This window comes from Macrotis lagotis, chromosome 3 (genome assembly GCF_037893015.1).
Source record: "Macrotis lagotis isolate mMagLag1 chromosome 3, bilby.v1.9.chrom.fasta, whole genome shotgun sequence".
Classification (NCBI taxonomy): Eukaryota; Metazoa; Chordata; class Mammalia; order Peramelemorphia; family Peramelidae; genus Macrotis; species Macrotis lagotis.
The window spans coordinates 164,169,856-164,196,659 of NC_133660.1; the positions used below are offsets into that span (position 1 = coordinate 164,169,856).

Below are 26,804 nucleotides of genomic sequence, written 5' to 3' on the forward strand. Positions count from 1 at the left end.
GATTTCCCCATATACATGACCTCAGAGATATGGCATCTGAATACTACAATACAATTAACTAAAAGCAATATAAGAAAAGAGGCAATTATTATGAACACTATGCTAGATATTGAGGGAGATAGAAAATTTGGGTAAAACATGGCCCTTGCCTCCATGGTGTTTACAATTTAATAGGGAAATATACAAATGACCATGATAAGCAAAATTACATCATAAATGAGTAAGAGAGTATTTTATGCTATATGAGATCTGAGGTGGAAGAGAATTAGGTAAGACTATTGGCAAAAGGTGTTTGAGATGGGCTTTGAAGGCAATCTAGTTGGGTAGAAGAAGATGGGCAGGACTCTCCAAGAATAAGAAATATTCTGAGCAAAGGTCAGAGGCATGAAAACACAATATCTATTTGTAGGGTTTGGGAAAGTGGAGAAAATTATCTAAAAGGTCAGGAATATGAAAACACAAAGAAGAAAAATCTGAACTGACTTGAAAGGTAGGGTGACTCAAGATGGTATAAGGAGCTGAGTGTTGAACAGAGGAGTTTGAATTTTATTTAGGAGGCAATAGGAAGATTTGTGGGTGAAATGATGAAATCTACAAAGACTCCTGAAAGTGTTAGGAAAAATGGTTTGGAGAAATGAAAAGTGGAGGTGAGGAAAGAGGCTATTGGAAAGCATCACAAGGAGGAGGAAAGGAAAGGAGTGAGGAAAGCATTTTGCAAAGTATTTATAAATGGGAATGATTTTTTTTTAGTGAGTTGGATAATGATGGAATCCTGTACTGGTGCCTAGGGCAAGAGGAAGAGGGACCAGGGGAAATGTAGGAAATGTTGCAGAGATGGAACAGACAGAACCTTGTAACTGAGGATATGAGAGGTAAGGTAGCCAGAAGAGTCCAAGATAACCCAAGGTATGGATGCAGGAGCCTGGGAAAATCTGATGGTCACAGGCAGAAATGGCAAAATCACAAAGATTAAGTTTAGAGGCCAAGATAAGTGCTCAGTTTGGAGTATATTGTACTTATGTAATTAAGCAGTCAACAAAGAGGCACTTTTATTAAGTGTCTATTCTGTGCCAATCACTATACTAAGCACTGGGAATACAACTGTTACCATTACTATCACTTCCACTACTATCATTATTACCATCACCATCACTACTACTACTACTACTACTACCATTACCATTATTACTACTACCTCACCACCACCACTACTACTTTTACTACTACTACCACTACCATTATTACTACCACCACTACTATCATTACTATTATTATACCACCACTACCAGCAGCACCGTTGCTACTTACTACTACTACCACCACCACTATCACTACCACTATTATCACCACCATCATTACTATTACCACCACTACCACTACTGCTACTACTACCATTATCACCACTACCACTTTCACTACTACTATAGTAACAGTAGTAGTAGTGATAGTAGTAGTGGTGGAAGTGCTACTACTACTTCCACTACTACTACTATTACTACCACTACCACTATCATCACCACCACCACTACTACTATTTCCACTACCATTTACCACTACCACTTCCACTACTACTTCTACTACCTCTACTATCACTATTACTACCACTACCACTACCACTACCACTACCACCACTACCACTGCTACTGCTACCACTACCACTGCTGCACTATCAGTACCGCTACCACTACTATTACTACCACCACCACTACTACTACTACTACTATTACTACTATTAAGAACTAACATGTATAAAGAACTTCAAAGTTTACAGAGCACTTTACATATATTATCTCATAATTCCCATGAGTTATCTCATGGTTCAGCTAGGTGGTTCAGGAGACAGAATACTGGACCTCAAGACCTGAATTATAATTTGACCCAACACATGTATTAGCTAAGTGACCCTAGTTAAATTACTTAATCTCTGTTTGCCTCAGTTTACTCATCAGTAAAATGAGGATAATTGTTGCACTCTGCCCTAGGGGTGCTGTGAGGATCAAATGAAATAATCATTGTGAAGTACTTACCACAGTGTCTGAAATAAAATAATCACTATATAAATTTTAATTGATATTATAAGCTACAAAGAATGAAAAATCCTACTTTCAAGGAGTCTATATTCTAATGGAAGAGGTGCCAATGCCCCATAACAATGCAGAAAAAAAGCAGAACTAGAGAGAATAATTTAAGATGCATCTGTAGTTGTTATTAGTCTTGGAATTCAATGAGATTTCCTAGGGAGAAAGTGTAGAGAGAGGAGAACTATGAACCTACCCGTGAGGAACACTTGCATTGTAGTGTAATATAAAGACTAAGAAGTCAGTATAAGACAGAAAAGTGGTTCAAGACTTTGAAGAACTGAGGACCCATATATAAGGAATGATCCAGCTGCTTAGAGGACTGGGGGAAAAAAGTCACTGGCCCTGATGATAACATCATTGATGACTTCAATGAGAGGACTTTCAAGAGAGTGGTGGAGTCAGAAATCTGATTTTAAGTTGCTGAAGTAAGCTTGGTTTGAGAGGAAGTGAAAGCATCAGTTGTAGATAACTCCAAAGGGCTTAGCAATAAATATGAAAATGAGTTCTGTTTGATTTTACATGTATTATGTGCATCATACTGCATTCCTTCTTGATGGATGGGGCTATGTAGGCCTAGAGGGAGGGAGAGGAGAGAAAAATTTTTAAAAAGTGCTAAATTTTAAAAGTATAATATTTTAAAAAAGTAGACTTTTAAAAAGAGAGAAATGAGGGGTAGCTAGGTAGCGCAGTGGATAGAGCACTGGCCCTGGAGTCAGGAGGACCTGAGTTCAAATCCAACCTCAAACACTTAATAATTACCTAGCTGTGTGACCTTGGGCAAGCCACTTAACCCCATTGCCTTGCAAAAAACTAAAACATAAAAAAGAAAAAAAGAAAAAGAGAGAAATGGTATAGGATTTGAATTAATAAAAATTTATTAAGCATCTACCATGGGACAGGCACTGTACTAAATGCAGGGACTATGGTGAGGGGGCAGCAGGTGAAGCAGAGCTGAGCCTCACCTCTGAGGTACTCAGCCCTTCACAATTGGAAGTGAGATGCTAAATTATAGGGATACAGAAGAAGCAACAGGCAGTTTCTACTCTCAAGAATCTTACAATCTAATGGGGAAGACAAAATGCAAACAAATCCTTACAAAACAAACTCTTTTCCAGAGAAATAGGAAAGCATTAACAGAGGGATGAAGGAAAAGTGGTTGTGTGCGTGTGTGTGTGTGTGTGTGTGTGTGTGTGTGTAGCTGTGTGGCTGTGTATGGTTATTTTTTTTCTAAAACTGGGAATACTTGACTATGTTTGTAGGGAGACAGGAAGTAGCTTCTGGCAAGGAAAAGGATTCAAGATGCTGGGATGGAGAGTCATGTCCAGGAGGGGAGAAAAGAGTGAATGGTATCAAGGGTTCAGGAAAAGGAATTAGTCTTGATGAGTGGTATGGCTATCCTTTCTTCTACAATCAGAGGAAAAGAAGAAAAATAAAGTGATGATTTTGAGAAGGTTTGAGGAAATGAGGGAATTCACATAGAATGGTCCCAAAGGGTTGTTGGAATGATGAAGAGAGGAGAAGAGGAGATATGGTTAAAAGAAAAAGTTTGAAGAAATGAGTATGGGAGTCAATAAGGAAGGAAAGATTGTCAACTTAAGGTTATATACCAGGTATCTGGTAGAGAATTGATATTGAGGCTTATGTAATGATGCACCCACCAAGCTATAGTGTTCCTTTTCCTCTAAATGAGGTGTTCACCTAAAAGCTAGCATGTGTCAAACAAGTAGCCCAGACCCAAACACCCAGCTCAGAATTCCTAACATTCAATGACCACTTACAGCTGGGGCTAGTTTGGGACACCAAAGATCTGTTTGAAAAAACAAACACAAAATAGGGTCCAGCTGTCTGGTCTGGGTTAGAAGGCTCACATTTAAAAATAAAAATGTTCCTATATGTTTTCCAACTGTTCCCACTTTATAATGTGCTTGTAAAATCAACCCATGCAATCAATTAATCAGGGTAGTTCACCAGTCAGTTTCAAAATAATGAATCAATAGATGGAAGATAGGAGGCATCTGACCTCTAAACAGTGAAATCGCAGTATGATATAAATGTTACCGATTCTGGGCTTTTTCCAAAGATGGAGATAGTTCTCTGAATTCCTTCCTGAATTACAAGAGGTCTAGATTGCCCCACAATGTTCTTTTCATTCATAAATATTATTATTATTGTTGTTTTGATTTATTGAGTGCTGACAGTCTCCTTGGTTCCCTATAAAACCTAGAGTAAATTACCATCTCTCTGTCTAATTAATATATTATTAATTTATAGGATCATAGTTTTTAGACCCGGAAGGGATTTTAGAGATTACTGAGTCCAAATTCCTCATTTTCCAGATGAGTAAAGAGAGACCCAGAGAATCTGAAGTTTCTATGCAATCCCTGAGAACACAGTATTAACCCTAGAAAGACTAAAATTTTTTTTTTTGTTGTTTTCAGTTGTGTCTGACTCTTTGTGACCTCATTTGGTGTTTTCTTGGCAGAGATACTGGAGTGGTTTGTAATTTCTTTTTCAAAGTTCATTTTACAAATGAGGAAACTGAGGTTAACAAAGATGTGTGACTTGCCCAGGGTCACACAGTGAGTAAGATGGGTCTTCCTGACTCAGGTCTCCAAAGAATATAGGACTTTAGTTAAATAAAAGGGATAAAGCACAAGCTCATGGTCTCTTCTCAAGTTCTTTTTGTCATAATAAATTGGCCTGCTAGGTGGTGTTTTTTTTAATTTAACCACAATAGTGAAAAATCTTTAATCTTCCTATACTCTTCAGTCGGAGTTAGAAGTTGAAACCTTTATAAACATAAATGCCTTCTGATTTTTTTTAAGAAGACAAGCAACTGATTGCTTCAATTGCTCCACCAAAAAGTTCAGGCATAATCATTGCACAAAAGAAATTCCTCCAAATGTTCACATTTGATGCCCTCAATCAGGGCAGAGGGCAAAGGGATATGGGCAAAAACCACTCACATCTATTGGTCTATTGGAGAAATCTGCAGGTTTTGTAAGAGGCTGAAAATTTGATGGAGCAGGAACCTAAGAGCTGAAGTTGCTTATTTCTGCTCCCAGATCTGTTTCTTGACTTGATGGGATGATCAAATGAGACCACTATGTAAAGCACTTTGCAAACCTTGAAAACTCAATATAGTCAATGCAAGCTAGCCTCCTTGATGGGGGAGACCTGAGCTCAGACTTGGCCCCGGGCAGGCATGCTGTTGAGTGGCACAGATTTTGTTGGCCTCACACAGCATCATTGATTGGTTCCCTCCAGGGAAGAGTTGTATTGAAAATAACTGTCAGCTCTTTTGAAGGAACTTTCCTCCTACCCTATGATTCCCTAAGAAAAGCTATATAAATGACTACCCCTTTTCTGGAGGTTCTGTTTTCAGTGAATTCACTCTCTTTCCCCTTGGTCCACCAGCAGGAGGAGTGGGGAATGAGCCCATTCCTCCAGCTGCAGCAGTACCCATGAAGGCATGGCAGCTATTCCACTGAGTGTCTTGTTTTCCCTTCTGCCTTTTTTGTTTCCTTCCTGAGTAGAGGTCAGAGAGGAGCAATCCAGAGGAAACTGATATTTCCAACCTTGCTGAGTTTGAGTACCTGGTCAATACAGGTTCTCAAATATGTGTCAAGACAATTATCAGAGAGCAAGCCAGAGGAGAATGGAAACAGATCTGTTGGGACCATAAGTGGAGTTGAGCACAATGGATTTTTATAGGTCCCTTATCCCAGCCAAATGAAACCAGGCATTGGGGGAGAAATGAGGAGCCTGGACTCAAGTGCATTTGATTCAGTTCAGGGAGAAAACACCCAGGTAATTGGCAACTCATTGATATTTCCCTTCTCTTATTGATGGTCTGACTTTGGCAAGGTGACTTGGAATTTGATGGGGAGGCTACTGAGGTGAGTCTGGCCAGTTAGTATTCATTTGGTGGTCCTTCCTTACTCAAATCACTGGAAGTCCAGTGAGACAATAATAATAACAAACTTTGTAAACCTCAGAATGTTATAAGAAAGATAGCTATTTTACTCAGCAAAACTGAACATCTTTCAGGGGAAAAGATGGACATTCAATGAAATAGGGGACTTTCAAGTTTTCCTGTTGAAATGACCAGAACTGAATAGAAAGTTTGATTTTTCAAGTACAGGACTCAGGTGAAGCACAGAGAGGGTGTTTAGGAAGGGAAAATTATGAGGGACTTAATGATACTGAACTTCATGCATCCCTGCATGGGAAGATGATACTGATAACTCATGAACTTTCTCATTTATTAAGGCAGTTGGAAGGAGCATATATAGACAAGGCATAGGAGGGAGCTGAATATAATGGTATAATATAAAGATGGAACCAGTGGGTGAAAAAGGAATGTACTGGGAGAAAGGGAAAGGTGAGGTAGAATGGGTTAAGATATTTTATGTAAAAGAGTCAATAAAAAACTTGCAATGGAGTTGAAGGGGGGAAGGTGAGGGGGGGAATAAGTGAGCCTTCATTCTCATGGGAAATGGCTCAGAGAGAAAAACAGCAAACATGCTCAATAGATATAAAAATCCATTTTACCCTAGAAGGAAAAGGAGAGGAAAGGGATGGGAGAAAGGGGGCAGGGGAGGGGAGGGAGGGTGTAGGTGATAGAAGAGAGGAAAGAGAAAGGGAGAGGATAGTCAGATACAACACACTTTTAAGGAAGGACAGGGTAAAAGGAGAGAGAAAATAGAATAAATTGGAGTAGGGAATAATAGAATGGATGGAAATACAGCTAGCAATAGCAACTGTGGGAAAAAAATATTTAAGCAAGTTCTCAGATGGACTTAGGATAAAGAATATGATTCATCCCAGAGACAAAGTTGATGGTATCTGTACACAAACTGAAGTATTTTTAATCTGTCTCACTTTAATATTACTTTTTAAATATTTATTTATTCTTTTTTGTACAAATAATGCTTTTATACATTAATAAAATATTCTTGTTTAAGAGTAAACAGAATACCCCTCCCCCCACAAAATATAGACTCGCTTGAGCGATAAAGGGGGGAGAGAAAAAAATTAAAATAAAAAAATAATAGTAATAATTGTAGGTATGGCCAGGTGGCACAATGGACAGAGCACCAGCCCTGGAGCCAGGAGCACCCGAGCCCATATCCGGCCCCATAGAACCAACAATCACCCAGCCATGTGACATGCAAGCCACCCCAACCCCACTGCCTTGCAAAAACCAAAAAAAGGGAAAAAAAGACCCAAAATAAAATAAAATAGTAATAATAGTAGGGGTGGCTGGGTGGTGAACAGAGCATTGGCCCTTGAGCCAGGAGCATCTGGGTCCAAATCTGGCCTCAGACACCCAACGATCACCCTGCTATGTGGCCCCAGGCAGGCCACCCAGCCCCATTTGCCCTGCACCCCCCCAAATAATAATAATAATAAATGTGCTTCAGTCTTTGTTCCAACACCAACAACTCTGCTGCAGGTGGATCACATTCTTTATGGTAAGTCCATCACAAAAGTTACTTCCATATTTTTCCACCGTTGCCATTGCTGATCACAATTCCCTCCTTTCGTATTTCACCACTACCATGTACTATATTTTCTCTCTCCTTTCACTCTGACTCTTCTGTAGGGTATCTGAGTGGCACAGCAGACAGATCACTGGCCCTGGGGCCAAGAAGCCCTGAGCCCCCATACCACCCCTTAGGCCCAGCATCCACCTGGCCCTATGGTCCCTGACAGGCCATCCAATCCCAGCCCCTTGCAAGAAGTAAAAAGGAAAATGTGTTATATCTGACCACTCTCCCCCCATGGTCCATCCTCTCCTCCATCACTGACATCCCCCCTTCCCCCTGTCCCCTCTCTCCTTCTTACTACAGATGTCTATACCCCATTGAGTATATATGCTGTTTCCTCTCCTAGCCATCTCTGATGAGAATGAAGATTCCCTCATTCCCCCCTGCCTCCCCCCTTCCATATCATTGCAATAGCTCATTGTAATAAAGAAAAATCTTATTATATGAAATATCTTGGCCTATCCCCCCCTTTTCTTTCTCCCATTAAATTTCCCTTTTTTCTATTGACTCCATTTTTACACCATATTTTATCTTCGAATTCAGCTTTCTCCTGTGCTTCATCTATAAAAGCTCCCTCTACCTGCTCTATTAACTGAGAAAGTTCATATGAGTATTATCAGTGTCATTTTTTTCTATGCAGGAATACATGCAGTTCATCATCATTAAGTCCCTCATATTTTCCCCTTCTCCTCTAATCTCCATGTTTCACCTGAATCCTGTATCTGAAGATCAAGCCTTGTCTTCAGCTATGGCCATTCCAAAAGGAACATTTGAAATTCCCCTGGTTCATTGAAAGTCCATCTTTTTCCCTGGAAGAGGACATTCAGCCTTGCTGGGTAGTTGATTCTTGGCTGCATTCTAAGCTCTTTTGCCTTCCGGTATATTGTATTCCAAGCCCTACAAGCTTCCAATGTAGTTGCTGCTAAGTCCTGTGTGATCCTGACTGCAGCTCCATGGTATTTGAACGGTGTCCTTCTGGCTGCTTGTAATATTTTCTCTTTAACTTGGGAATTCTGGAATTTGGCTATAATATTCCTAGGGGTTGGTTTTTTGGGATCTCTTTCTCGGGGGGATCAGTGGATTCTCTCCATTTCTATTTTACCCTCTGCTTCTAGAATATCAGGGCAATTTTGCCGTAGTAATTCTTTGAAAATGATGTCAAGGCTCTTTTCCTGATCATGACTTTCAGGTATTCCAATAATTTTTAAATTATCTTTTCTAAGTCTGTTTTCCATATCAGTTGTTTTGTCAGTGAAATGTTTCACATTTTCTTCTAATTTTTCATTTTTTTGGTTTTGAAGTAATGAATCCTGGTTTCTTATAAATTCATCAATCTCCCTGAGTTCTATTCTTTGTCTGAAGGATTTGTTTTCCTCAGAGAGCTTTCTTATCTCCTTTTCCATCTGGCCAATTCTGCTTTTTAAAGCATTCTTCTCGTCAATAACTTTTTGAACTGTTTTATCCATTTGACCTAAGCTGTTTTTTAGCATGCTATTTTCTTCAGCATTTTTTTTGGATTTCCCTGACTAAGCTGCTGACTTCATTTTCATGTTTTTCTTGCATCTCTCTCATTTCTTTTCCCAGTTTTTCTTCTAAATCCCTCATTTGATTTTCAAAGTCTTTTTTGAGCTCTGTCATAACCTGATCCCAATTTCTGTTTTTCTTGGAGTCTTTAGATGCAGGAACTTGTGTTTCCTCATCTTCAGATTGAGTATATTGATCCTTCTTGGGATCATAGATAATGTATTTCTCAATGGTGTTCCTCTTTTTTTCTCTGCTTGCTCATTTTCCCAGCCTAAGCCTGTTTTGGGGGTGCTTCCTGAGCTTTTGGGACACTCCCTCAAGGGTCTCAGTGTGTAAGTCTCTGTCCTCCCTCCTGGTCTGTGAATGACCATATGTGCCTCTGCCACAGGGCTGAGGTGGGGGGGGGGGGAGGCTGCTGTTCTATGGGGGGGCCTAGACTGGGATCAGGATCTGAATGTGGTCAGAGCCCCAGAGTCATGTTCCAGGGGTAGAGGACAGATCTCTGCAGTCTCTCTCTCTCCACTCCCCCTCCCTTGGTTCAATGGGCTCATGCCCTGGAGGCTCCTGCTTACCAGCTCCACCTGCTTCTGTTACTGGATCTGGGCTGCTGAAAGACCAAACTGCTGGCTGTGTGCCCTGAGGGCTGGACTTCACCCTCTCACTCTGGCAGACATCCCTGCTGTTCCCCCAATTTGTGCCCGGTGCTCCCCAGGGGTGTAGGTCTCCGGGAGGCTGAAGTTCTTTTGCTCTGGCGGGCCACCCCTCTGGCAGGCCGCCCCTCCGACCCCGGGGAGCAGAACCTTTCTGCTCTTTTCCAGGTTACCTTGAGTAGGAGGACTGCCTCACTGGGTTCCTCTGTGGGTTCTGTCTCTCAAAAGTTTAGTTAGAGTCCTTAGTTTCGAAGTTTTATGCGAGAGCACCTAAGAGATGTTCCTCTCTTGTTGCAATCTTGGCTCCCTCACATTAATATTCTTGCTGGGGAGGGGATAATGTTTACTTTTGCAATAAGACTATTGTAGTAATGTGAAGATAAATAAGCTTTTTTTAAAAAAAAAGATAGCTATTATCTCATTTTGTCTTCATAACAGCCTTATCTCAATTTTACTTAGTGTGTACTCAGTTCTTCCTGATTCTAGGTCTTCTGCTCTATCTATTGCATCATCTAGCTGCCTAGGTGGAAGGTGAATTCCACAAAAGCTTGCTTCTTGGAAAAGAGCACCATGATCAGGGAGAGTATCTGTTAGAGGGGAGGGTTAAAGAAAGGCAGAGCCATGGTCCAGGCTGGTCAGCAAATCTGGACCTCATGAGTGAGCCTGACCATACACATGGGGAATGAATATGAAACATCACTTCAGTAGTTCCACTACATATCTTTACCTTCTGAGCAAAGGATAATGAGTATTATGGGCTATGAAATGTGTTATGTTTCTATATTTCTTCATGTGTACTTTTGATGGCTTTGGCATCTTAAGCATTTTTTATGGGGGGGGGGGGTAATAAGTCATTGCCCTGTGGCTGATATTTCACTGAGCACCTCCCAGAGAGGATGAATCCAAATCCATGAAAACATGGAACTTCTATAAGAGGGAGGGACTATGATTCACATGAGTAAAAAACCTTTAGGAATGGGAAACTACATGGTCTAAACATGTTTGTGTGTGTCTGGATCCCTTTGGCAGTCTGATGAAACCTATAATGTGCTTCTCAGAATCATGTTTTTAAATGCATAAAATAAAATATGTTGGATAACAAAGGGAATTAATTATATTGAAATAGTTATCAAAATATTTTTAAAAAAGAAACTCATGGACCCCAAGTTAAGAACTCCTTATACAGTAGAAAAAACACTGTATTGGGAATCAAAGGATCTTAAAGGATGTTGTTTACCAAGAATGTGACCTTGGGCAAGTCATTACTTCCCTTGGACTTAAATTTCCTAATCTTAAAAAAAAATTAGAGTATGATTGGGTGCATAGTAAAGTGAACAGAAACAGGGGGACAGTTGAGATGAAGAGAACAACATTATAGCCTTTAAAAACTACTTTGGAAGACTTAAGAGTTTTATAAATTCACTCATGATTCAAAAGGACCAAAGATGAAGCATATTATTTGCCTTCTAATACAGAAGGAATGGATTCAAGATGTTGAATGAGGCATTTGTTTTTGAGCTAGTGAATACCTCACCGTGTATTTGTTACATGGATTTGTTTGTGTTGATGGGTAGAAGGAGATGGAAGGGAAAGAAAATGAATGCTTGTTAATTTTTTAAATCAAAATTTAATAAGTTTTTTAAAAGGATCATAAAGTTCACCTAATTCATTTCTCATTTTACAGTAGAGGAAACTACAAACAAAGTGAGACGGTTGAACTAAATAATTTGTATTCCTTCCAGTCCTAAATCTATGATCCTATAAATTGTGATGATTAAGATTATACACACATGCTGAATTGACTTAAAACAAGGTCAAATGAACTTGAAATCTCTGGAAGAACCTTGCTAAGATTCCTTGAAGCATTTTTATAGAGATAAAATAAAGCTCCATTTTAAAGCTTGTTTTTTTGAACATGAGAATAACGTTCACTTTATGAGTATTCTATGTTCTAGTGAGAGAAGTGTGTGGATATAACTATTTTATCTTTATTTGTATAATAATTGGGGAGAAGACTTAGTACTCTAAAAGGGAAAAATGAGCTCCACATTAACATAATCAATGTGTGTTCAAAATTTTATCTCATGTACTGACACATGGATCCTGAATTCTCAAAGGTCTAAAACTTAAGAATCAAAATTAGTATCCAGCCTTTCCCCTTGTCCAATCCATTCACCATCCTGCCGCCATATTCCTATATGCAGTTCTGTTCATGGCACTATCCTCCTCAAGAAGCTTCAATGGGGCAGTTAGGTGGTGCTGTGTCTAGAGTACTGGTGCTGGAGTCAAGAGGACCTGAGTTCAAATACAGCCTCAGACACTTGATACTTACTTAGCTGTGTAACCTTGGACAAGTCATTTAACCCCATTGCCTTGCCAAAAAAAAAAAAAAGAAGAAGAAGAAGAAGCTTCAGTGGTTCCTTATGGCCTCTGGCATAAAACTAAAACTCTTCTGCTTGGTAATTAAACTTTTTCATAGTCTCATCCAAGTTGATAACATTACTCCTAACCATATACTCAACATACTGGCAAGACTGGTCAACTTGCAACTACCTTCCAGCTCCCATCTCTTTGCCTTTGCCTAGACTGAAATGTTTTCATTCTTCACCTATGCTTCTTGGAACTCCTGGCTTCCTTGGAGGTTCAGATTAACTATTACCTTCTCTCCTAGACCCTCCATTGTTAGTATTTCCACTCCCACTGACACCAAAAACACCTTCTGGTATGCCCTTATCTGTGTATATTTTCTGTCTCCCCCTCCTCCCAGGTAGAATCTAGGCTTCTCATGAGCAGGAGTTATTTCATTTGCTTTTTTGGTCTTGGTGCTCAGCATGGTGTTTGGACGTAACTGTGATTGACTGATATAGGAAGCAGTCCCTCAGTAAGACTCTCCCTCTTCCACTGCAGACCAACCCTTATATGCAGCTTATACTCTTAAAAAGTTCTCTAAGGCATCAAGAAAAGATGTAACTTTCCTAGGGTCATACAAGTAGTATCTGGACATGGCAGACCTTGAACCCAAGTCTATCTGACTGAGACTAGCACTCTCTCTCTGTCTCTCTCTCTCCTCTCTCTCTCTCTCTCTCTCTCTCTCTCTCTCTCTCTCTCTCTCTCTCTCTCTCTCTCTCTCTCTGCCAAGTTGCTTATTGACATCAATTGAATTGAATTGCTTCTGGGCAAATTTATTTTGAAAAGAGCTTTTAGCTCTTTTCTTTTCTTTCTTTCTTTCTTTTTCTTTTTTCTTTTTTTTTGCTTAAATACAGATTTATTGCAAACCAACACAGAATTATGGAGTGGGTGAAGGAGAGCAGCCTCGGGATGTAGCACGCTCTACTCTCTTTGGCTCCCATGGATAAGGGAAATAAGTTGCCCTGCTTTCCTCAGAATCCCTGTTGATGGAACTTAGTTGCCAAGTTGCTGTTGTTCAGTTCTAAAACAAAGAAAATAGGTAGTGTGCACTGACTCTACAGGGCTGGACTGGTACATGAACAGAAAGGTGGGGCAGAGGTTTAAGAAGAAAGCAAATCATCATTACAGGAGGGGAGGAAGATTTAGCTCTTTTCTTCATCTTCTTTTTTGCCTTTTTTTACTTTTCTTGATTCATGCTTTATATTCATTGATCCTCTTCTCATCTTTCTATTCTATTCCTGTATACTGACCCATCCTGAACTCGATGACTCCTGAGTTCTTATTAACCTCTTTGGCAAGATGACTTTCCCTCTCTTTCCAATTTAAACCATGACCTCATTTCTTTGACCACCATTTCATTCACCCCCATCCCCTTCCCTGTTTCTGATGTCTGCTTCCTCCTCCATGTCTGGGCATACTGGCTTACAGCCATCAACTTTTTCCTGACCTATCATTTCTTTTATCCAATACAACTAAACATGTGCTAGCCAGAACCAATTCAGACTGAGAACATATAAGTATATTTTTGCAAATCTTAGACTATAAGATATTATGTAAAGATTTCCCAACTTACAGATAGGTTTTGTTTCAAAAGTTGATGTTTAATTTAATTATTGAAATTCATAATTCATTTATATAAATTTTTTTAATAAAATAGGACTGTTTCAGGCAAGCCCCTAAGAACCATTATGTACTTGTACCTGAAGGATAGTGTAAATGGTTACATTTCATTCATTCATTTTAAACATTGCTTCTATGTGAAATAGCCCTTAGTTACAATTTAAAATGTTAAAAACACATTTCCTCCTGTCCAGGGTAGTGAAAGGAACTCTCCTGTGAAGAAGTATAAAATGGGGAGCCTCCATCAGCAAGACCCCCCCCCCCCCAGGAGCTCCTAGATACCTTTTTTCTTTAGGTTTTTGCAAGGCAAACGGGGTTAAGTGGCTTGCCCAAGGCCACACACCTAGGTAATTATTAAGTGTCTGAGATCGGATTTGAACTCAGTACTCCTGACTTCCAGGGCCGGTGCTCTATCTACGGCACCACCTAGCTGCCAAGTAGATACCATTTTGTGGAAACAATTCTATAGCTGCATAAAAGAGGACCTTTTCTAGTCAGTCTCTAACTAGATGTTCTAAATTGGGAAACACAGGAGGTTCTGAGAGTAGGAATAGGGGGTTGATTTTCTCCCTTTCTAAACATAGGTCTTTCAGAAGTTAAATGTTACTCAATCAGGAACTACCTGACTTGCTCAAAAGAAAATACTTTGGTCATGAAAGCTAAGGAAATGATATTTTCTCCTTCTTCCAGGAGGAGGGTTGGAGGGGTGGAATCCCACTTTGACATGTTCCTTAATTTCTAATTGAGCCCTCAGAGAAGGAATGTGGGCAACAGAAAACCAATATAACTCTGACTTTGCTGCTGCCATCAGGATGATGTTTGACAGCCCTTTCTGATTCTTCTATATGTTTATCCTTCACAGCTTCTCTTGTGATCACCCAAATCCAAGGGTTTCCAGAAATAGGGAAAGGATCTACCAAAAATTTCACTAGGTAGCTGGACATCATTTTCTAGGATTCTTAGAAATAGGTCATCCACTCGTTGCCTATTATGAAGCAACTTTGTTTTCTGTGACCCCCCAAATGGCAATTAGATATGTCAGTAGGGTTTGGGAGTCTGTCATTGTCCCAGGACTTCCTGTGTAAAGTGGATATGACATGCCAAGGATATGGAAATTGAGCAGACCCTGGTTTCCTGATCACATACTGCCAGCAAATGAGTAATCTTGGCTTTGGAAAATGAACATTTATTAAATAAAATTCAATAGTTCTGTTTTCATTCATGGATTCTCTGTCTTCTCAACTTGAAACCATGAACAGACTCTATGACTTTGTTTTCCCTGGCTCCCTTCAAGGCCCAGCTCAGGTATTAACTCCATATGAGGCCATTCCTGATCCCCCTCTCACTCCCCAGCCAATAGTATTCTCCAGAAATTACCTTGAATTTATTGTGTGTGTGTATATATATATATACATATATATATATGTATATATATATATTGCATTTACATATATATGTATATATATATATATATACATATATATATATGTTCCAGTGAACTTGTTAAAGGATGCAATAATTATGTTTTATCTCAGGTGATTAATAAATGCTTCTCTTTAATTGAATAGAATTATGCTTCTTTTTTGGCATTAGCTCTAAGTCTGAAATGTTCTCTTATGGGAAGATTCTCAAAAGCAAATTTAAACATTGCAGGCAAATCACAAAGCATTCAGAAGTATTAAGTTTAGAGATGGTTTTTGGAAGGTTTGGGTTTTTTTATTCTTGTGTATTGGAATTTTAGTAGACTATATGGTCTTTGAGGGGAGGAACTGTCATTTTTTAATCTGTATTGCCAACATCTAGCACAGTACACACAGTGGACCCTTAAATACTTGTTGCTTGATTGTTAGAATGTTCTCATTACCCATCACTGAATTCAGAGAAACTGCATGCCATAGTGGGTAGAATGATATTTATGTTGTAACAAAATATTTATTAATTATGACCTTGGAAAAGTTATTAAACCTCTGTCTGCCTCAGTCTCCTCAATTGTAAAAAGGGAATAATAATAGTATCTCTTTCAAAGGGCTATCATAAGAATCAAATTAGCTAATATATAGCTTTGAAATACCCTATAAATGCTAACTAGTGTTACTATCTCTGTCATCACCAATGTTGAGAGGGAAGAAAGGAAAATCAAAATTCACTTCTTGTTCCTTGTCCCAGAATCTTCAAGCAGCCCCCAAATATGAGAGCCCAGTTACCCACTTTTGGATAACTGCCTCACAGATGAGAGGGTCTAAAGTCTCTATGACATTGGCTTCTTCCTAATATTTTGTGTTTTATTTCACACGACAAGACCAGAGTTTGTAAACATATCTGAGTCCTGCTTTCAATTGTAAACCACTGGAAAAGAAAATGAAATGACACCTAAACAAAACAACCATCCCTTTTCAATGGGCTTCTCATTCATAGAAAAATCAGTAAATATGTCTTTGTTATTTGTTAAGAAAGAACACCAAAAAATAAGACTTAAAAATTTGACCCGTGATCAGAATGAATGAATTTGACCAAGTGAGGACAAAGCATCCCAAAATGAGAAGCTTCCATCCAAGAAGAGAAGAAAATCTAGCAGCCCCCCACTGATTTAACCAGAGAGCTCTTCCCAGGCACCAACGAACAGTTCCCTCAGCTAACATTCTCAGTCACTCCTAATTAATAGCTTTGTTTGCCTTCAACAAGCTGCTAGGCACAGCCGCACAGAAGAGCTAATTGTTCAAAATTAAAAATAAAAAGAAAGGCAAGGAATATCAGAAAAGAGTCTTAATGTGACCTAAGGTTAGATAACACATGTTCGATCTTCTCACCAGGCAGAAGTTTCCAAGCTCTGACCTCGCAGCTTCATTCATTCCAGATTAATTAAAGAGGCTTGTAAAGGTCAACTTCCTCAAATAAAAAGGGACAAACAAGCGGTCATGCCATGACCAAAACACACTGGCATGCCAAGAAATGTGCAGCCAGCTTCCTTGTTTGCAAATCAAAATCACAGATAAGAGCCAAACATCATGACATTGTCAGCAGCCCCATTTTTGCACATTGAAAAAATGATATATCTGTGGTATATGCACATTTACAATAACTGTTTGAATGACAGTATGTTCTCCTCTAGTGAACCCTAGCTAATTTCATAAGGAGAGAAGAACAATTAACAAATTCATGATTAAGTTCTATGTAGACTTCTCTTCCTAATGCTTACTAATTTATTTAAATGAAAACTTGGCAGATCAATGACTACATGAAAATGTTAATTTGTCAAGTTTTTTTGGTATATAAATAGAAATGTTATATAATATAATAGCCCTTATCTAAATAGATAAAATTTAATCCTATATAGCCTTGGCCTGAGTCAGCTATTCTGCATTAATTATGAATTTATTAATTCCCGATTAACATCATAATTCACTTCTTCTCTAATTCTCCTTAACCAGAAATTATTTACCCCTCTCCACACATTTCTTCTGAGGATATAAAGCACTATAATTATACTTCTCTCCTGCACTTAGCAAAATTTAATTTGTATTGTGGTTATTTATATTCTTGTCTTATTTCCTCTCCTAGACATTAAGCTGCTAGAGAACCTGTTTTCATTTATCTTTCCCATCCTTCATACTACAATGTAGTGTAGCCTTACACATACAAAGTAGATATTTAACGAATGTCTATTGAATGAATGAAAGAATTTAGATTGCTCAATATAGAGAGCAGAATATCTTCCTTTTCCAAAATATTAATTAATTGCCTAGTTAATTAAAAACAAGTCCAATACTTGCAGCTATTTTCTAAAATATCTAACCTAATTTAAGCTCTTTCTCAGCTCAATCTCCTCTATATGTTTTCTTACTTATCTGCCTTCCAGTATCCCAGCTCATTTTCCCATTGTCTGAAGGACAATAACACTAGGGTGGGGGGGAGAGGCCTGGCTTGCCAACCCCAAAGGTGAACAAAGGGATCCTGTTTTTTGGCAAGAACAGGAGGAAGTTAAAGACAGTCATGGTCCTGCCCAAACTAGGACTGATTTAACATTGGCTCGAAGACGGAGAAGCTGTGGGTCTGCTCTGATTCTGAGTCAGGGTCCTCTCTGGCCATGCCACTGGGTTTACCCAGTCTGATCTTCTCTAAGCTTCATCCATTGACTGTTCACAGGCAGCTTGGTTTGGACACAACCTAGAAACTGGGTATCAGAAGGAAGACAGAGACATCACTTTCCCAGACTCCTCTTGAGACTGGAAAGCTCAGGTTTCAGCCAATCCTTGGAGAAAGTGACCGCCAAAAGGACCTAGGTCTGCAATGGAATGAAGGTAAGATTTCCTTTCCCAACCAACAAATGGAGGGAATCTTGTGAGCTATCCCCCATAGTACCTGAGCTATGGAACAACGGAACTGAGATTCTGGGCTACAGTGAAGAGAATGGAAATAAGAAGGAAAAATAAATCTCATAAGTTTCTTTCCTTCCTTCTTATTATTACCTCCCCCTCCTAGATACTGGAAAGATCTTGAATCTCCCAGTCTCCAATGGGATTGTCTGGCTTCTATGTGCTTGTGTTTGTCTTGGTATTGGAATCTTCTTTCCTGGGCTTTCAAAATGGAAACTAAAAGTAAACTACATTGAAAAAGAATGCTTATACAATTCCTCCTACCCTAAACATTTCAGTAAAAATTTTAGGGGTGATAATGATAATTATATATTGTATCTAAATAGTATTTGGCTTCCTGAAATAATAACCTTATTCATAAGGACAGGCTTTCATAAATATTATTTCATTTTATTCCTATAATTTGATGGCAAAATAAGAATAGGATTATTATCCCCTTTTCGCAGATGTGGAAGGTGAGGCACAGTGAGGCTAAGTGACTTACTTATGAATTTGCAAGTTAGACCAAAAAAGGGGAAAAAAAAACCAACCCTGTTTTCTCACACGTTTTTGACTCTTTCCAGTAAGTCATCCTACTTCACAGCCTCTGCTCATTTCCTAGCACTAGGAATGCAACCCAGATGTCTCTGGCAGGCTCTGTAAGGTGGTTTCTACTCATTTTCTCCAACCTCATGTGGAGGTTAACTTGTACTATTTTGTTGTGGAATTGTTTGTGTTTGGAGTAGATCATTCTCTAGACCATAAACTCCAAGAGGGCAGAGACAACATCTTAAATTTTGCATCTCCCTCACTCCCTCCTCAAAAGCTCTTATTCATGGTAGAGGCTTAATAAATGTTTGTTGTAACTCAATTCATTTATGTTGAAGGAGCCAATATGGCTCAATGGGAAAGCACTCAAAGAACCTGGATTTGAACCTTGGCCTTGTTTCTTACTACCCATGTGATCATAGATACACCCCTTAATTTCTCTGGACCTCATCTGATGTCTAAAGTCTCTTCTCGTTCTAAACCTAGAATCATCTCTAATTATAAATCAACAATTACAATCTCTTGTGTGCTCAGCATTGTGAAGTGATACAAAAGAAGAAGAAACTTAAAATCTACTTGGGAAAATTAGACATGAAGCAGTCAAAGGATAGCCCAAGACAATGTGCAGATAAGAAAGTGTGAGAGCAGGTGGTAGGTATGCCTTAAGCAGGTAAGCTTTAATATTCAAGGAATTCGGTTCAGATTAAGGAAGAAATCAGTAGGAATTGCTTAGGGCCCCCTTACCCCTCCCCCCAAGAGTGGAAAAGAAGAGAGAAGATGAGAGGAAATTTCAAAGATCAGAAAAAAGTAGAGTAAAGAAGTAAAACTGCTAAAAATCTTTACAGAGAATTTATATTGGTGAGCAAAAAAACCAAACCTCTGCCTAGTATATAAATGAAATAGGGAACAGGAAAACTCAAAGAATATAGAAAAACAAAAATGTAAAGAATATATGAAAAATTAAATCAAAATCACTTTACCACATAATTAAAAGTGCAGTAAATTTTGACAAAAGTAACCTCATTAATTGCAACTCTGCAAATTGCAACACATATAATGCAACATATTTAAAATTGATTAGTTGCAAAATTCAATTGCTTTTTGTTTTTCAATAGAATATTAAAATTTTAAATTTATATAATTTTTATTTTAGGTCTTTTTTATTTGAAAACAAAGAAACTATAGTTAAAAATATCTTTAGGGATAGCTAGGTGGTACAGTGGCTAGAGCACTGACCCTGGAGTCAGGAAGACCTGAGCTCAAATTCATTCTCAGACACTTAATACTTAGCTGTGTGACCTTGGGCAAGTCAATTAACACCATTGCCTTACAAAAATAAAAAAAAAAAATCTTTAAATAAATTTTATTTTTTTGGAAAACATGTATAGGTTAACCTTTTATAATTAAAGAATAACATTTTTGGGCGGCTAGGTGGTGCAGTGGATAAAGCACCAGCCCTGGAGTCAGGAGTACCTGGGTTCAAATCCAGTCTCAGACACTTAATAATTACCTAGCTGTGTGGCCTTGGGCAAACCACTTAACCCCATTTGCCTTGCAAAAACTTAAAAAAAAATTAAAAATATTTATGCTTTGTCATAAGATAAAATTGTATACAAAATTTCCAAATTGTCATTTTTTTCATAAAAAAACTACATTTAAAAAATAAATTCAGGAAACTTTCAACTGAATATAATAAGACTGCACCATCTAGCAAAATGCAGAAGTGAATGTTTCTACAAAGTTGAAAATTGAAATGTTCAGCACAAATTAACAAGCTATTATATAGAATTCTTCATGCATATATCATGAAATACATATATATAGTTAGAATATTTTAAAATATAGTCTATTTTTACTATAATACTTAAAATCTACTAAAATATTTTTAATAAATAGTATTTTTGATTGACAAGCCTATATTGCTAGAAAATAGACAAAATTTTCAAAATCACTATATTCCTTGAAATTCACTAATGCTAATAGGAATATAGAAAATAGTATCCAAATACTGATACTAGCAAGAAATATAGTCAGACTCCAGGTCCTCTCATGCAACAATATGGGCAGGCTCCAGGTCTTCTTCTAACCCAATAATTTACACTGGTGGGGTTTGAGGTGAGGCAAATTTGGGCAGACTAAAGTGGGAAATAAGGTTGGATCTTGGCATTAAAAGATTTGTAGGATTTGGGATAGTGGCAGAGGAGAAGCTGATAGACTATTTGAAGCCCTAGAAGTGAGAATACACAGAGGAGAAAAACAGGCTGCTATTCTTCATGTATTCCCCTCATTTCTGTCATCTTGACTGGGTTACACATCTATGTAGAAGAAGTGATGTTTTAAATGATTTGTTATGGATGTTATAAGTTGGCATCTTGACCAAGCAAATACTTTTCCAATAGCAGTTTGTGAAGGAGGTCACCAGTAGGAAGAAAAGTCACAGTTGGCAGAGTTTCTGTATTTTGGGGGCTCTATTTTTTTAAATTATTGAAGACATAGCTTCCACATTGCTTCTAGGAGAAATGGTCCTGGCACAAAACCACAAAATTCAGATCTGGAAAAGACTTTAGTGATCCTCTAGTTTAATTCCCTCTAATTTTACTTATAAGGAAACTGAGATACAGAGAGAGGTTAAATAACTTATACACGGTCATATTAGAATATTCTACATGGTGTCTGAAGTAGGATTCAGATCAGGACTAAGTATATATCCACATCCCTATCCTACCTCAGCAGCTGTGCTGAGATTTGAACCCAGATACTAGGGAGATAGAGTGGATAGGGTGCTGGGTTTGAAATCAGGACACCTCTCCTTAATTTCAAATTCCTCAGACACCAACTTTGTGATCCTAGGCAAATCACTTAACCTTGTTTGCCTTGGTTTCCTCATTTGTAAAATGTGTTGGAGAAAGAAATGGTAAATCACTACATTATCTCTACCAAGAAAACCCCAAATGGGGTCATGAAAAATCAAACACAACTGAAATGACTGAACAAGAACTATGCCTCAAAACCCAAGTTTCTTTCAGAACAAATTTAGCCTAGGGGGTGAAGGGTGGGAGTGAAAAACCTACATCATCTAAGAACATGAACTTAGATTCTATTTGAGTTAGTGTGTATTTCAAATTCCTGGACCAAAACAGCATGTACAGATCATCCAAGGAAAACTACTTGGATCTAGGAACCAGAGCCAGGGAGCTGGCTAACTGTAGATTCCTAAGAAGGTCTTGGGTTTTAATGCTGAATCATAAAGTGCTTCCTGGGATTAGAAAATTCAAAGGAAGGGACCCTAGCAAGATCATATAGTGCAACACTGCTGTTTTATAGACAAGGATGTGCAGCAAGAACAAGGTGAAGAAGCTGGGGTGAACAGTCATAAGAGCTAATACATATACATATATATATACATACATATATATATATGTATATATATATATATACATATATATATATATATATATATATATGATGTAGATTATCTTGTTTGATGCTCACAACAACTCTCCAAGGTAAGGTAGGTGCTATTAACTAACTTCATTTAAGAGATAAGACTAAGAGATTAAATGACAATGAGGGGGGTATGGGGGGGAAGAGTAGACATGACACACTTTTCAGTTTAATCTACATTTTCTCTATCACTTTTTAAAGTCTAGACAAACAGCAAAACAGTAAATCAAGCATTGTAGCATTTCTGATTTCTGAAATGTAAATGCTCCACACTAAAAACTTTAACAATCAACTCTGACAAACCCCTTCAGACTGCCTCTGGCACACTCTGAGAAATAACCCACTTAAACAAAAACTCTTATGGGGAGGAAGTAGTCATTTTTTAAAATTAAAGGGGTCCTAAATCCAAAAAATTTGAGAATTGCTATACTATGGAATGTTCCCTCTCTCATTGCACCTCTTTGACATGAATTCAAGTTGTTTCTATACAAGATGCAAAAAGCTTGCCATGAAAACCTAATCTCCTTTGCTCCCTGGAGAAAATTACAAAGCTACTGACTGGGGTCCACTACAAGTTTGTGTTATATAATCTCCACTAAGCCCTCACCACAGCAAGGCAATCCTTTGACACATTCCTAATCCATTCACTCTCCACGGCAGCTTTTCTTGACCTTTTTTCATCCTTTCTCTAATCTCCCACAAGTGGCCTTCTCCCTACCCTCTCAGCTGAGAGCCTTGCCTCACGTTTTCCTGACAAAATTAAAGCCACTAGCCAAGTGCTCACCTCCCTCAGGTGCCTTCTACCAGTCATCTCACTTAAAGAGGCTGCTCTTGTTCCCCAAGCAAATCCTGCCACCTGCACCAAAGATCCTACTCTATCCCACCTTCTCCAGCAGATTGCACCCTCCCATCATCCTGCTTCTCAGGAATGGATGGAGAAGTTGAAGGATCCCTGTGACTACCAGAGGAAAAGGAGATCTCTCCCTCCCTTTCTGAAAATCAGTTCTCAAGTATTTATTGTGTACCAGTCACTATGTGAAGTGCAAGAGATACAAAGAAGGGGTAAAAACAGTCCTTGGCTTCAAAGAACTCACATGCTAATCCAGGACCTGATGAATAGGGTGTTGGGCTGCCATACTTCTGAGAGCCCTCACTTTCTTCCACTCTTCCCTACTTTGTATCTCTAGTCAAACTGCAACTGTTGAACAGAGAATTCTAAAGAAAAATACAATTACGGTCAGTGAATTGAAGCTAGTACACAAGACATTTGGCCCAATTCTTTATCCTCACCTGCCCTCCCTCCCCTGCTCCTCCAGTCCTTTCCATGTTGATCTGTGGGAATAGGGATGAGGAGAAAAAGGAGGGGCTGAGTCATTGTAGCAGGAAACAGGCATTAAAAATACATCAGATCTGGTATTTTGCAGCCCTGCACAGCCTGGCTCCAACTCCTTTCCCCCAGTTTATGGTGGGAAGGACGTGGGAGACTGGTCAGGAGTTTCAGTTATATTTTATTCACCAAACTGCCAGAAAACAACCACCACCACCAAAATTTAATTCTAAGATAGATAATGAGGAAACTCAATTCAGGATATTCAAATTCAGCAACAAGGACCTCTTCTATTCTACCTTTCTATTCCCTGTACTTGGAAACAAACCTATGAAGATGAAAAAAAAAACTGATGGTGGATAATCTGAACTTTCTCCTTTTCCCTGACTCTGGTTTATCCTTAAGCCTTTGGCAGGTTTCCAGGGCAACCAAAGCCAGTTGACCTAAATGGTAAGCTGAGTAATTGAGCTTTGGCTAATGTGTAACTTCGCCATATGGGACTCAAGTGGGGGTTATAGGTAAGATTTTTTTTTTTGTTTCTTCATAGAGGTTTTTAATCATACTCAATGGAAGAAATTGTTTTCTAACCATTCTAGTTGTGTTTTTCCAGAACTGGAAGGTTTCAGACAGAGGTTATGTGGCTACTAATTGGAATCCTAAAGGATGATTACTCCTGAGTCAGGGATTCCACTAGATCATCTCTGAGACCCTCCTGAGAGTCTGTGGTTGTCTCAATATCTCCTGTAGAGCTCAGACTTGGTCACATCATTTAGAATAAAGAAATCAAGCAACTTTAAGGCTGATGGGAACCTGAGGAATCATGAAAGCTAACCCCTAAATTTAACAGATGTAAATCCTGAAGTCCAAAGAGGTTGTGGTATACTCAAAGTTATACAGAGTCAGGGCTAGAAAGGGGATCTCCTGTGTCCCAGAACACACTGATTTTTGACCTGTGCTTAGTTGTTTGTGGGCTAATAGGAGTGTCTCTGAATCTCAACATCCTTCTCTATAAAATGGGGATAAGAATAGGTAGCCAGTTTTTTGCAAAGTTGTCACATGAACATGCAATTCAGTCTGCTAATTGTTCAAAGTTGAGTTCTGTGGCCACTGATCAAGTCAACAAATGTTTATTGAACACAATTATATACAAGACACTGCCAGGCATTGAGAGGTTACAAAGAAGTATTAGAAATGTAATCTCAAAGAGTTTATATCTACCTAGGAAAGCAAACCCATTATAGATTAAATAACCACATGAGAAATACCACCCAATTATGTACTTTTTACCCTTTCTACTCTGCAACAGATGGCATAATGGATAAAATCCTAGACCTGGAATCAGGAAGAAGAGTTCAAATTCTGTTTTTTATATGTTTTCTAATTGTGTGACCTTGGGCAAGTCACTTAACTACTTTATACCTCAGTTTCCTTTCTTGAAAAGTTGGAGTAATAATAGTATCTATCTCTCAAGACTTTTTAAAAAATAAAATTAAATAATATTTGGATAGCTATTTATTTACAAATTTACAAGTCTGAATAAATGCTAGCTCTTATTATTATTACCTGTTTTTATTATTCCTTAGAGAGACAAACATCCAATTAACTTTTTTTTTAGTTTATTGTGTTTTAGGCACTTTGATAAGCATTAGGGATACAAAGAAAAAAGTGAAATTGTCTGTCTCAAGGAGTTTACATTCTAAGACAATGTAATATATATATATATATATATATATATATATATATATATGGCAGCATTATAAAAATCAGAGCATACAAAAAATATAGAGTAGATAAAAGGAAAACTTAAAAAGGGTGGCATTTCTTTATTCTTAATGGTAGCCAAGAACTCTAAGAGTTGGAAGTTGGAAGGAGAGCTTTCCAAACTGTGCAAAGGAACATTGGTAGATCAATACAAAAAAAGGAGAGGGTTTTAGGGAAAGACTTCAGAGTTCTGTTGAGTGTGAAATGTCTATGGGATGTCCGGGTTGAGATGCCAGTAAGTAGGTAGTGATGTGGGAATGTCAGCAGAGACTAGGGCTGGGAATCATCTGCAGAGAGATGTAGTTGAATCCACAAGAGTCATTCAGATCACCAAATGAGAGAGTATAGAGAATGAAATGGGACCAGAGCATTTTTCCAGGCAGTAAAGCATAGGATTTTTTTATGTTGGACCTGGCATCAGAAATATACAGAAATGTTCTAAAACTGACAATTGGATTGACAATATCAATCTTACAAGTCAACTAACTTTTCTGGGTTTCAGTAACATCATCTGTAAAATGGAGGCAATAAGTGATAGTAGATAAGAATGCTGGACCTGGTATTAGGAAGTCAAGTCCTGAATTCAAATTTTCTCTCAATGACTTACTAGTTGTGTGACCATGGTAAAGTCATTTTTCTCTTCTAAGTCTCAGGTTCCTTATCTATAAAATGGGGATAATAAGAGCATCTGCTTCACAGACATTTTGAGTGTATCAATTGAAGTGATGTAAAGCATATTGCAAAGTTTAAAGAGCTCATCGAAGGCTAACCACTATTATTAGTAATTATTTAACTAATGATAAAATGAGGGTTGAGGTTGTGAGCAACAGATAAAAAATGTGAAAGACTCTGCAAATGTGAATGTACTACATGAATTAGAGGGGTTTTAAAGTATGTTGTTATTATTACTTAATGAGTTGACTTCTGTGCTGCTTAAGACAGACCCCTTAGGTGAAGGAAAGACCCCAGAACATTCATTCACCCCAACACAGATGGATGTTTACCATGTTCAAGATGGAGGCATGGCAAAAGGACCATATAAATAACAAATAAATAAAGGAGAAGATGCTCAAAAGACATCTTTTGAGCATCTACTCCTTTATTTATTCTATTTACTCTTGTAAATGATCACCTTTTCTATAAACAATAAGGCTCATATTCCTCTTTGGATCAGAAGGAAGAAGAGTTTTCCATTCCAGAAAGTTCACAACCAAGAAGTGGAGAAAAGAGCCAGGGGAAAGAATAGGAAAGGTTTTGTTCCTTGGTTTAGATATGCTAAGTTCTGAAACAGTGTTGAAGAGGAGGATCCTGAGACTCTGAGAGGTCAAGCAGCTTTTTCTTGTACAAAGAACAGGGATTTTGCTAAATGTGGCTACAAATTCTATAGAGAGCTTTCACCCACACAGACCTTTCCTGTCCACATCACTCACATTGACCTCATCCAGACCAGACTCAACAGCAGCCCCACAGATTGTCAGTAGCTTGTGTAGGCTGAGTCAAAGGCCAGGGAGACTGCCTAACTATCATTTAGGATT

The 26,804-nt window shown here is 38.4% G+C and overlaps 1 protein-coding gene across 3 annotated transcripts in view; it reads left to right on the plus strand.

The window, feature by feature from the left end:
- The first annotated feature begins 17,792 nt into the window (after positions 1-17,792).
- Positions 17,793-26,804, plus strand: part of LNX1 (ligand of numb-protein X 1) — a 229,492-nt gene continuing 220,480 nt past the window's right edge. For 2 of the 3 annotated variants that reach the window (XM_074229422.1, XM_074229423.1), the window contains exon 1: positions 17,793-18,134. The gene's annotated coding sequence lies outside the window, so the exon portion shown is untranslated. The remainder of the gene's footprint in view (positions 18,135-26,804) is intronic. The other variant, XM_074229420.1, reaches the window with a different exon arrangement.